Below are 13767 nucleotides of genomic sequence, written 5' to 3' on the forward strand. Positions count from 1 at the left end.
TAATACAGTTCCTGTGGGTCATGACCCACAGGTTGAGAACTGCTGCTCCAGACTTTGCAGTTAACAACTTTAAACCTTGACAGTTCCCCAGGGAATTGGTTCTATTTAGCAGGTGAGGAAACTGAGGATCTCAGAATATAAATGATGTGCTTTGATGACGTGTAACTAAAAAATTATAGAGCTCAGAGGATCATTTTTATATATGAGACTTTAATAACATGATTCTTTATAGGAAAACCAGAAAAATAGATGCTTTATGATTGTCTCAAAATGAGACAGAAGAGACATTTGGCTGTTCATGGGAAGGACTTTGTACCTTAGAATTATATTTATAGAGTTCTGCTTAAGTGGTTTACATTTTACCTTTACAAAGTAAAATAAGGTGAACATAAATATAGCTGAAATTGTGACTGTGGCCTAATGAATCCTCTGAAGCAAGAGGTTGTCACCTGCAGGAAGCCTGCTTATTTCATTAATGTTGCAATAGTACGCTTTTGGTTTCTGTGCTGGGTTTGTGTGGCTGCAAGTATTTTGGTACATTGTTATTTTAAGTTGTTGGCCTAGAGCTGTTAAATATGAGATCACTGGTGATGAGGATGTGCGATGCATTGCTGTGACCCCTTTTCTCCTGTACCCACATTCCCACTTGGTGGTTTAATGACCTTTCATTTTTTTTCCTCCTGCAGTTATGCCTTTCTTTGAGAGCAGCGGGCAGAGAAAGATACGGGCTCTTAATTAGGAAATAAGTGTATGTTTTTTAAATGGAAGAAAAACTTTTAATAAAAAAAGCCCTACTATTGTTTTGCTTTAAATAACGAGCTATCATAAGGTATTTAAATTCATCTGGACAGTACATGTTTATGCTAGACACTGTTCTAAGTGTTCTGGACATAGAGTTAAACCCTTATAAATCTTTCTCTTTTGAGGAGAAGCAGGACATAAATATTTGCCATGTTATATGTATATAATACATACACATACAGAGAGAGGAATTAGGATAAATGCTATGGATAAAGAAATGGAATAAGGTGGGAGGCGCCTGTGGCTCAAAGGAGTAGGGCGCTGGCCCCTTATACTGGAGGTGGTGGGTTCAAACCGAGCCCCAGCCAAAAAAAAATCCTGAAAAAAAAAAAATGGAATAAGGTAAGGGACATGAGGAGTTGGTATGAGGAGTGGTCAGAAGGAATCGATTTACACGAACTTAATATGGATATTGCTAAAAGTTTGGATACTGCCAACAAGAAGTTTCCAAAATGTATTTCAGGCTAGGTCTAGTTATCTGAGGAAGCAGTTCCCAACCTTTTTTTGGCACCAGGGTGGTGTGGGATCTGACAGGAGGCAGAGCTCAGGCAGGGATATGAACAATGAGAAGCAGCTGTAAATACAGATGAAGCTTCACTCACTTGCCCTCCGCTCACCTCCTGCTGTCGGGCCTGGTTCTTGACAGGCCATAGTTTCATGGAAGACAATTTTTTCATGACCTAGTAGGGGCTGGAGATCTGACAGGAGGCAGAGCTCAGGTGGTGATGTGAGTGATGGGGAGGCTGTAAATGCAGATGAAGCTTTGCTCACTTGCCAGCTGCTCACTTCCTCTGTGCAGCGCAGTTCCTAACGGGCTGTGGAGCGGGACTGGTTTATGGCCCAAGGGTTGAAGACACAGTTTTGAGTAAAGTACAATCCATAATTTCTGTATTGGGTGGTGCAAATGGATATGGCAGCTCAGTTTCATTGTTTGAAGTTAAAGATAATTCGGTCTTGTTTTCCTTCTGCCTAAAACATCACATGGAAATTAACTGGCATGGTTTCTCTACAGATAGGTCAAGTCTGGAAATAAACATTGATGTTTATAATATATTGTGATTTTTTTCAGCTTCTAGCCTACTACATTTAATTTGAAAGTATTGGAATAAATTTGCAGATATGGTGGTTATATTCTGCATGATACATCTACAAATTAATTGTTTTTCATAAAGTAATGGTTGTTTATTTATATTGTTTCTCAAATAGATTTCCTAGGGCCTGTTTTTTCATGAGTGAACTCATACGCTTTTTTTAATGGTGAGTGAGAAAAATCTATGGAATTTATATTTGGCCAAATGTAGATAAGCAGCTGTGAGTTTAGGTTTGCAAATTTATTAATTTATTTTTAAAGAATAAGTTTATTTAAACAAAAGACACTTGACTTGAAGGGAACACTGTCTAGGATTCATTTTTTTCAGGTAATTTATCCTTACTTAAAGACATTGAATGAAATTGAAAACAAAGAATTATACAACAGATCAATAAATCAAAAAGTTGGTTTTTTGACAAGGTCAATAAAATAGATAAACCTTTGGCTAACCTAACCAAGAAAAAAAGAGTAAAATCTCTAATCTTATCAATCAGAAACGATGAAGACAAAATAACAACAGACTCCTCAGAAATTCAAAAAATCCTTAATGAATATTACAAGAACTTTATTCTCAGAAATATGAAAATCTGAAGAAAATTGACCAATACTGGAAGCACGCCACCTTCCAAGACTTAGCCAGAATCAAGTGGAAATGTTGAACAGGCCCATATCAAGTTCTGAAATAGCATCAACCATACAAAATCTCCCTAAAAAGAAAAGCCCGGGACCAGATGGCTTCACGTCAGAATTCTACCAAACCTTTCAAGAAGAACTAGTACCTATATTACTCAACCTGTTTCAAAAGGTAGAAAAAGAAGGAAGACTACCCAACACGTACTCTGAAGCAAACATCACCCTGATCCCCAAACCAGGAAAAGACCCAACAAGAAAAGAAAATTATAGACCAATATCACTAATGAATATAGATGAAAAAATATTCAACAAGATTCTAACAAACAGAATCCAGCAACACATCAAATTATACATCATGACCTAGTCGGTTTTATCCCAGGGTCTCAAGGCTGGTTCAATATCTGTAAATCTATAAGAATAATTCAGCACATAAACAAGTTAAAAACAAAGACCATATGATTCTCTCAATTGATGTAGAAAAAGCTTTTGATAATATCCAGCATCCCTTCATGATCAGAGCACTTAAGAAAATTGGTATAGAAGGGACATTTCTTAAACTGATAGAGGCCATCTACAGCAAACCCACAGCCAATATCATATTGAATGGTGTTAAATTGAAATGATTTCCACTCAGATCAGGAACCAGACAAGGCTGCCCATTGTCTCCACTGCTCTTTAACATCTTAATGGAAGTTTTAGCCATTGCAATTAGGGAAGAAAAGGTGATCAAGGGTATCCATAAAGGGTCAGAAGAGATCAAACTTTCGCTCTTTGCAGATATTATTGTATATCTAGAAAACACTAGGGATTCTACTACAAAACTCTCAGAAGTGATCAAGGAATACAGCAGCATCTCAGGTTACAAAATCAACATTCATAAATTGGTAGCCTTTATATACACCAACAATAGTCAAGCTGAAAAAAAACAGTTAAGGACTCTATTCCGTTCACAGTAGTGCCAAAGAAGATGAAAAATTTGGGAGTTTATCTAACAAAGGACGTGAAAGATCTCTATAAAGAAAACTATGAAACTCTAAGAAAAGAAATAGCTGAAAATGTTAACAAATGGAAAAACATACCATGCTCATGGCTGGGAAGAATCAACATGGTTAAAATGTCCATACTACCCAAAGCAATATACAATTTTAATGCAATCCCTATTAAAGCTCCACTGTCTTACTTTAAAGATCTTGAAAAAATAATACTTCGTTTTATATGGAATCAGAAAAAACCTCGACAAGGTTTTTACTCAGAAATAAAAACAAGACATTACTCAGAAATAAAAACAAAGCAGGAGGAATCACGCTACCAGACCTCAGACTATGCTATAAATCGATAATGATCAAAACAGCATGGTACTGGCACAAAAACAGAGAAGTAGATGTCTGGAACAGAATAGAGAACCAAGAGATGAATCCAGCTACTTACCGTTATTTAATCTTTGACAAGCCAATTAAAAACATTCAGTGGGCAAAAGATTCCCTATTTAACAAATGGTGCTGGGTAAACTGGCTGGCGACATGTAGAAGACTGAAACTGGACCCACACCTTTCACCATTAACTAAGATAGACTCTCACTGGATTAAAGGTTTAAACTTAAGACATGAAACTATAAAAATGCTAGAAGAGAGTGCAGGGAAAACCCTTGAAGAAATCAGTCTGGGTGAGTATTTTATGAGGAAGACCACCCGGGTAATTGAAGCAGCTTCAAAAATACACTACTGGGACCTGATCAAACTAAAAGCCTTCTGCACAGCCAAGAACACTATAAGTAAAACAAGCAGACAGCCCTCAGAATGGGAGAAGATATTCACAGGTTATGTCTCCAACAAAGATTTAATAACCAGAATCCATAGGGAACTCAAACATATAAGTAAGAAAAGAACAAGTGATCCCATCGCAGGCTGGACAAGGGACTTGAAGAGAAACTTCTCTGAAGAAGACAGGCGCATGGCCTACAGACATATGAAAAAATGCTCATCATCTTTAATCATCAGAGAAATGAAAATCAAAACTACTTTGAGATATCATCTAACTCCAGTAAGATTAACTCATATCACAAAATTCCAAGACCAGAGATGTTGGGTTGGATGTGGAGAAAAGGGAACACTTCTACACTGCTGCTGGGAATGCAAATTAATACATTCCTTTTGGAAAGATGTTTGGAGAACACTTAGAGATCTAAAAATAGACCTGCCATTCAATCCTATATTTCCTCTACTAGGTATATATCTAGAAGACCAAAAATCATGTTATAACAAAGATATTTGTACCAGAATGTTTATTGCAGCCCAATTCATAATTCCTAAGTCATGGACAAAACCCAAGTGCCCATTGATCCACGAATGGAGTAATAAAGTGTGTTATATGTACACCATGGAATATTATGCAGCCTTAAATAAAGATGGAGACTTTACCTCTTTCATGTTTACATGGATGGAGCTGGAACATATTCTTCTTAGTAAAGTATCTCAAGAATGGAAGAAAAAGTATCCAATGTACTCAGCCCTACTATGAAACTAATTTAGGGGTTTCATATGAAAGCTATAACTCAGTTATAACCTAAGAATAGGGGGAAGGTGGAGAGGGAGGGGAGGGAGGGGAGAGGATGGGCAGAAGGAGGGTGATTGGTGGGATTATACCTGCAGTGCATCTTACAAGGGTACATGTGAAACTTAGTAAATGTAGAATATAAATGTCTTAACACAGTAACTAAGATAATGCCAGGAAGGCTATATTAACCAGTGTGATGAAAATGTGTCAAACGGGAGTGGCACCTGTGGCTCAGTGAGTAGGGCGCCAGCCCCATATACCGAGGGTGGTGGGTTCAAACATCAGCCCCAGCTGAATTGCAACCAAAAAATAGCTGGGCGTTGTGGCGGGCGCCTGTAATCCCAGCTGCTCGGGAGGCTGAGGCAGGAGAATCACGGAAGCCCAAGAGCTAGAGGTTGCTGTGAGTCCTGTGACATCATGGCACTCCACTGAAGGTGGTAAGTGAGACTCTGTCTCTGCAAAAAAAAATAAAAATTAAAAAAAAAAAAAAGAAAATGTGTCAAACGGTCTATAAAGCCAGTGTATGGTGCCCCATGATTGCATTCATGTACACAGCTATGATTTTATAATAATATAAAAAAAACCAACATTTTAAGTCATTGGGACATATCGTAACCCAAGATTTCACATAACTGCATTAGCAGAGTGGGAGAGAAGTGGGCTTGTCTTTTGCAGGGGTGAGGGAAGGAAATAATACACCTAAAACCATATTCTTTCTTAGTAAGAAGTTAGTACAGAATGCTTAACACTGAAGATTAAGGATTTAAGTACATACTAACATTTTGTATGGATTCAATGATACAAATGCAAAAACACAATACAAACAATAAAATATTAGCAAAATATTGAAAGTAGTTGAATATGAGGTTAAAAATGGCAGAATTGGTGATAAAGGTTTTTCATAATATTTTTATGAAACTTTTTTTACCTTTAAATCACTCTGTATGTTCAACTTTAATTAAAAAATATTTGATTACAAAAGTTACCCCTGTATGTATTACAGGGCAGTGTTTTAGAGAAGTGGATCTGGAGTCAGGTAGTGCTAACTTTGGAATAAAAAATAACTAATGACACAAACTTAGGGCAAATATTTAAATCCTCTGTAAGGCATGCTCTTGCTTTGGAAGAAAAAGGAGATGGTACGTGGGTCAATTGTTCATTTTTTAGATTTAATAAAACAAATGGAGTAAAATGAATAGAGCTTCTTGGTGCATAGTTGCTGTCGTTGTTAGTGTGGTTGTAACGACTACTTCTCCTCTACTGTATAAGATTATGAACATTATATTGCAAACCTCCAGTTCTACCAGCTCCACAGCCTGAAGGTTGGTGGAATAAGCAAAGATGGGGATATACTGTGTAGAAGTTCACTAGAGGGGTCCTTTTGCTTAAGATCAGGATAACACGTTTCACCAGGCTGGCGAGGGTTCTAGCATAAGGCTGGAATGAATGAATAAATGTTGATGTAATAATTTGTATTTATAAATTCACTATTTTCACAAAAATATTTGTTGAGTACCTACTGTGTATCTGTAAGTGATGCTTGCAATAAAAAGACTAATGATAAAAAATAAAGACATTGCCCCACATGTAACAGCTTTGCAAAAAAAAGTTGTCTTTGATTTTACAATGATAAATGAAGAATAATAAAATTATTCAATCCAATTGAACAAGGTATGCAGGGATGTTTATGTTTTGTTTTTTGTTGTTGTTAAAACAATGAGAACAAAATGATTTCCCAGAATATAAAGATAAGAACTGAATGAGCATGGAGATGGGGAGTTATTTTCACAAAACTAATTTTCTTCCCAACCCATCTCCATTTGAAGTCAGTCAAAACATAATATTGGTCACTTAATAAAAAGAAATGCAGTATGCTTGTGCACACACATCATTTACTTTTTGTACAATAAAGGAATGAGAAAGAGTAAAATGAAAGAATAGAGAAAACTATCCTCTAGTAGTCAGAATGTTTGGAACCTAAGTGTAGTTTTCTAACTGAGAATATGTTCTTGGTCTGTAAGAACAGAGTTTTGGAGTAAAGTAGCAGGTTCTCTTTTTAATAGACAACTCCTGTCTGCAGCTGGAGCACATCGTGTTTTCATCCTCCAGTTTCAGCTGTGCAGATGTGTCTGTTTCATTGATTGGAATTTGATCTGCCTCATTGACAAACCCTATCCTTCACAATAGGCTTTCATTAGTTTAATAAGTGGTGGATGCCTCTTCATCTAAAGGGCACCACAGAAGCATCCTGCCTGCCACCTGGGAATTAACATTGTTGTTCTCAGTCTTAACTTCTTCCTTAGGCTTTTCTTTGCTCTCCGCGAGCTCCAGAGTCTCCTCAGCTGCCACTTTGCAAAGGAGGTACCAGGTCCGCACTGAATGAGCATATAAGCACTGCCAGCAGTGGCAGAAACAGTTTGCAAATTTAATTTGAAATCAGTTTCTCACTTTTCCCTCACCTGAATTGCTAATAGGACCCATTTTCAACAACCTTTGAAAGATCTGACAATCAGTATTCAACTAGTGTTACAATTTATTCATCAGATATGTTTGGAGTATTTCATTCATTTCACTGGAGCTATTATTTTTGCATTGGAAAATTTTATCATTCAACTTTTTGGCAGTCATCAACCCATATAACTCAAAGTCCTAGTATAGCAATACCATTTCAAAGAAGGGAAAAACCCAACTATTAACACAACTTTTATTTTTTCATGGCTTTTAAAATAAAAAAGTTTCCACTATGAAAAATTGTCTGCAAGAAATAATGCAGTCCATCAAATGCCTTTGAAAGTTGCTTATTCTTCAGCAGTGTATAAATTTTGTTGTTGTTTGGGGAATCATTGAGGGTACAAAGAACCAGGTTACACTGCTTGCATTTGTTAAGTAAAGTCCCTCTTATAATTGTGTCCCACCCCCAAGAGGTGTGTCGCACACCACGACCCCCCCCTTCCTCTCTCCACTCCCCCATTCCCCTAACCCCCACCATGTACTAGCATTCATCGTCCTCATATCAGAATTGAGTACATTGGATTCTTGCTTCTCCATTCTTGTGATACTTTACTAAGAAGAATGTGTTTATAATTTTTAACTACATGTATGGAAAAGAGGGAGAGAAAAAAAGAGCTATCAATAATAATTTGGAACTTTGCTCTGCTCTTTCGTTCAAAAAGTGATCAGTTGGGCGGCGCCTGTGGCTCAAGGAGTAGGGTGCTGGCCCCAGATACCAGAGGTGGCGGGTTCAAACCCGGCCCTGGCCAAAAAGTGTTCAGCTGCACTCAGCCTAAGCATATCTCTAGTATAAAACACTCCTACAAAAGGACTCCTGCTTTGAAACAGTGGTGTGCATGTTCACACTCACCCTGTGCACTCTCTTAAAAGGAGGTGAATAGGGCACAGGAGCTGAGTAACCCATGAGGATAACTACGGCTGATTCCAGGTTGACGCTGTTCCAGGCTGGCTGCACCCTCATGGGGTTATTGCCTGCCCTATGTAATCCACATTTACTCCTTTGAGGTTGGTGGCTGATATTACTCCCATTTTACATGTGAGGAAACTGAGACATAGGGAGTCTAAATCAGCTTAAGAATGCAAGTTTGACCCAGTCTGCTGGGCTTCACATTGGTACTCTTTTTATCCCTACATGGTGAACCAACATGTGTACCCCAGAGTGCGGTGTTTCTTATTTCTTCTCTTATTCAGGAAATGCTCTCTGAGGAGACCTAAGGGAAGACTTTCTGAATCAGCCTTATTATTCTATCACTTTGACCCATTTATTCTTCTCTCCTTTTTTTTTTCCAGATGATACTCAGCACTGTCTGACATAATATATGTTTTTGTATCTATTTAGAATTGTTTTTTAACCATGCAGAAATTTTTTTTTTTATTAAATCATAGCTGTGTACATTAATGTGATCATGGGGCACCATATACTTGGTTCATAGACCGTTTGACACATTTTCATCACACTGGTTAACATAGCCTTCCTGGCATTTTCTTAGTTATTTTGCTAAGACATTTACATTCCACATTTACTAAGTTTCACATATACCCTTGTAAGATGCACCGCAGGTGTAATCCTATTATTCCCCTCCTTCTACCCACTACCCCCTTCCTCCCCACCCTTTCTCCCTTCCCCCTATTCTTAGGTTGTAACTGGGTTATAGCTTTCATGTGAAGGTCCTAAATTAGTTTCATAGTAGGGGTGAGTATATTGGGTACTTTTTCTTCCATTCTTGAGACACTTTACTAAGAAGAATATGTTCCAGCTCCATCCATGTAAACATGAAAGAGGTAAAGTCTCCATCTTTCTTTAAGGCTGCATAGTATTCCATGGTGTACATATACCACAATTTATTAATCCATTCGTGGATTGATGGGCATTTGGGCTTTTTCCATGACTTAGCAATTATAAATAGGGCTGCAATAAACATTCTGGTACAAATATCTTTGTTATGATTTGATTTTTGGTCTTCTGGTTATATGCCCAGTAGAGGGATTATGGGATTGAATGGCAGGTCTATTTTTAGATCTCTAAGAGTTCTCCATATCTCTTTCCAAAAGGAATGTATTAATTTGCATTCCCACCAGCAGTGCAAAAGTGTTCCTTTTTCTCCACATCCACGCCAACATCTCTGGTCTTGGGATTTTGTGGTATAGGCTAGTCTCACTGGAATTAGATGGTATCTCAAAGTAGTTTTGATTTGCATTTCTCTGATGATTAAAGATGATGAGCATTTTTTCATGTGTCTGAAGGCTGTGCGCCTGTCTTCTTCAGAGAAGTTTCTCTTCAAGTCCCTTGCCCAGCCTGCAATGGGATCCCTTGTTTTTTTCTTGCTAATGCGTTTCCTTGATTCCTAGCATCTAGAATAATACCTGGCATGCAGTAGGCATTAAACATTTGCTTAATGAACATGTGAATCCGTCCTACTCTGCTGCCTTAATCTGCGTAAGCCTGTGCTCTGTGTTAATGGAGAGTTAAACAAAGCACTTTCGATCGATCGTTGCCCATTTTGATCCTTTTCACTTAAACAAAACAAACAAACAAAAAAAAAATGGCCCTGAGATTGTGAAGCCTCTTATAGGATTTCTAGTCCTGAACTCCTTTGACCATCAGGAAGCTCAGCTAGGATGTCCTGTGTGATGAAAATGGTTCTCACTGTCCCTGAAATGCTGAGGAAAGTCAAGTTAAGAGACCCTCATTTTATCTACAGCACTTACAGGGAGACTCAATTCAGTTTTAATATCTGTGACAGTAAGTCATCTGAGAATTAGAGCAAATTTATTGCAATAAATAAGAACCGGCACGTTTATTTCAGTAAATAAGACCGGCTGTAGAAATCCAGTGAAAAACTACTGGGTAGTGCTGCATGCTCCATCAACCCTTTAAAAGGAATCCAAAATATCAGGTCCACTTTTATTTTTCTTCCTTAGGTATCTTAAACCTCATAATTACATTTACTTTGAGAAAATGGGAGAAAACATAAGTGTTAATATCCAAGGTCAGCTGTTGGGGCATTTAGGGCCCGTCTAGTTTCGGTCCGTGTAAGCTCTGTCAGGGTCTCTGACTTATTGTGCTTTCTGCCACTGAGATGATCTCTAAACTTTTGCCGTAAAATTCGAATCAGATGATATAAACTTGGTGGTTGCTCAGCTGCATCTGGCACCAAGTCTATTTTGTTTGGCCTGGATGAGTATTTCATTAGTTGGCAATGTTTTTAAATTGGGGGTTTCACATTAAAATTTATGTTTCTATTTCTCTTGAACTATCAGAAGTTTTGACCATACTCGTGGCTTGCCAGCCATGATGGCAAAGCATTGGTCTGGAGTTGAACCGTGGCTGCCCCTTCGGCGGGGCCTGGACTTTGCAGTTTGTCTCCAGCCTCTCTGCTTTCTGCTGGCTGCCCAGGCTGTCCTCCTGCAGATACTTCTCTAGCTCCTCTAGAACTTAGGTAGTAACTGATTCAGCGTAGGCTTAGCAAATTAAACGCTTGGTCATCCCCTCATACCTTTGCTGCCTTCCCCTCAAAGGACTGTATCTTCCTTTGCGTCTATATTTTTATAGAAATGCCCACGTTTCACCAGGGTGGCCAAATTGATCCGAAGCCTTTGGGAAAGGCTCAAAGAGCTGATTTGGGGATTGGCCTGTGTCTCTACTGTAGTGCTGTGATGAGGTTATTTGATTCAGTGTCTGTGAAATCAAAGAAGATAGACGATAGCTGTCTCCTCCTTTCTGTGCTCTTCCCCATCCTGGGGAGGCTCAGCGGATGCTCTCGGTGGACCTTCCTCATGCTGTGCTAATAACTAGTCCAGCACCAGCCGTCCTCTCTGTACAGTGGGGTGAGCACATTGACAGCGCTCTTCCTGCCCTCCCACTCCTTTTGATATTTAACACTCTTCTCCTTTGCAGCCCATTTTAGTTAGCTTTTATGTGACCCAGTGGATAGAAACCTTAATGTCAGTGCCATTAAATCAGTACCTACAGAAAATCTGAAAATGCTAACCCCTGGCAGGAAGAATGTCCTAATTAGTACTGATAAAAGTACAGTGAGCTAAAAACAAAAGTAACTTCAGCAAGGAAGAAGATGGAGGGTATGGCTCCTCTGGCCCCACTAGTGTATGTGAGGAGTCTCAAGAATTAATCTTCCCTATTAGGTGCATTTGAAACTATTAATATAAAAATTTTTTTCTCTCTTTTAAATGTAGTTCACTGTTTGAAAGATGACATAAGTATTTCTTTGCAAGGATAGGTCTTTAAGATACTGGGACTTTTTAGTAATTGTGTGCATGGATGCGTAAGAGAGAGAAAGGAATGTGACTGCTATCTTCTTGAAGCTGCATTTATTTGAGATGCCATAGAATTTTCACAGTATGTCCCTTCTGCCATCAGAGGAATCAGTAGGGCCTGTGTTAGGAAAAATCATGCCAACTGCCCATGAGCTTCAGAGAAAATTTTATTGGCTATGCTCAGATCTGATCTGAGTCATCCATAGATATGATAGGCTTGGAAAACTTTCTGGAAAAATGTTATGTGTGAAAAAGGTATTAAATCTGAAATACTATTTTCCTTTCTACCCAACTGTCTCCCGCTTATCCTTTAAAACTCTTCATGCAGGAAACCTTTCGAGCTCCCACATCGTCTCGTATCTGAGCAAGGTACACCTTCTCTTTGCCCCCAGAACATCATCTGTAATCGCCTCATAGACGATCCTATGATCAACATGGTGTCAGATTCCAGGTGGTGTCTCCTTGAAATATGTGTCTGTTTCTTTCGTCTTTTTATTGTCAGTGCCTGCCTCATAGTGGGAGCACAGGATAGGATGACCAAATAAAAGAATGAATGGGTAATTGGACAAGTGAATAGATGAATTTATTTTAGTGATTGCCAAGTTAGCATCATTTCTGGAATTTATATATGATTAGACTAAAATGCGTCTCCTGTGGTTATTTGTCATTTGCTTTCATTTTGTAGATTTGCATATTCCCACTCTAGGTTCTAGTATCTAGTATGTTTTAGTTCAACATAAATATGTAGCAATTTTTTTTTCAGATTGCTTATTGCAGTGTTCCATGAAAAATATGGAGTGTTGAAAGAAGGGACTTGGCCCTAAAGAAAGGATGAGCGCAAAGTGGAAACATTTACTAACATATTGACAGGTTTGGCTACAACAGCACTGAAGAATTTGATAGAAGTTGTTTTTACTTCTAGGCCACTTCTGCAAAGTGAAGATGCCTAGAGATCTTTGCCAACTTCTTTATAGATAAGGAATGTTAATGTAGGAAGGGACAAAAAACATCTCAGACGCTGAATCCTTGGGTCTAATCCATCTCTTGGGCATCTTTTTTCCCCCCACTTTTTTTTAGGCATGATCTCATTCTGTCACCTATGCTGGAATGCAGTGGCCCAATTACATCTCAATGTAACTTCCAATTCCTGAGCTCAATTGATCCTCCTACCTTAGCCACCTAAGTAGCTTGTACTACAGGTATGTGCCACCATGCCCAGATTTTAAAATAATTTTTGTGGAGATGGGGGTCTGGCAGTGTTGCCCAGGCTGGTCTTAAACTCCTTGCTTCAAGCAATTTTCCTCCACAGTTCTGGGATTATAGATTGAGCCACTACGTCTGGCCTTGTATTTTTTTTTTTAATTCAAATTTGAATGCCTTTAGAAGAGGTATGCACTCTCCAAAGCCATATTTTTATGATAGATGCCCAACTCCTAAAGACATTTACTGTCTCCATTCTCACTGTCTCTCCATTTTATATTTTCCTTTCATTACTTCTGCCATAAAGGTTTAAGGACTCACCCATCATCATAGCGTTCAAGCCTCTTGTTCTTCAATTCACTATAACCCTACCATTTTTGTAGGCACCTTACAGAGTCCCATCTCTAGCAACAATCATAAAGACATTTCTTAAAACCATGATTTAAAATGAGAGCTATTGAGTGAAAGTCTCAAAAAGCAAAAAGATCTTTTCTGTAAGGCAAACATTTATTGAACTGAAACCTTAAAGAAAGTGTGTTTCTTTTGTTGACGGCCTCATGCATCAGATCTTGGTTTTCTGTTCTCTAGGAGCCATAAGCTTAAACCCAAGCCTTAAATGTGTTCAGTGCGGAGCTCTGGCTCTAGATGGGCTCTACAGATAAAATAATAATTTCAAACCTACCATCCCTCCAAAAATGCTCCAG

At 38.4% G+C, this 13767-nt stretch overlaps 1 pseudogene; it reads right to left on the minus strand.

The window, feature by feature from the left end:
* Positions 1-7133: 7133 nt before the first annotated feature.
* LOC128596654 (small ubiquitin-related modifier 3-like) lies at positions 7134-8549 on the minus strand (annotated as a pseudogene).
* Positions 8550-13767: the final 5218 nt, after the last annotated feature.

Source organism: Nycticebus coucang, chromosome 2 (genome assembly GCF_027406575.1).
Source record: "Nycticebus coucang isolate mNycCou1 chromosome 2, mNycCou1.pri, whole genome shotgun sequence".
Lineage (NCBI taxonomy): Eukaryota > Metazoa > Chordata > Mammalia > Primates > Lorisidae > Nycticebus > Nycticebus coucang.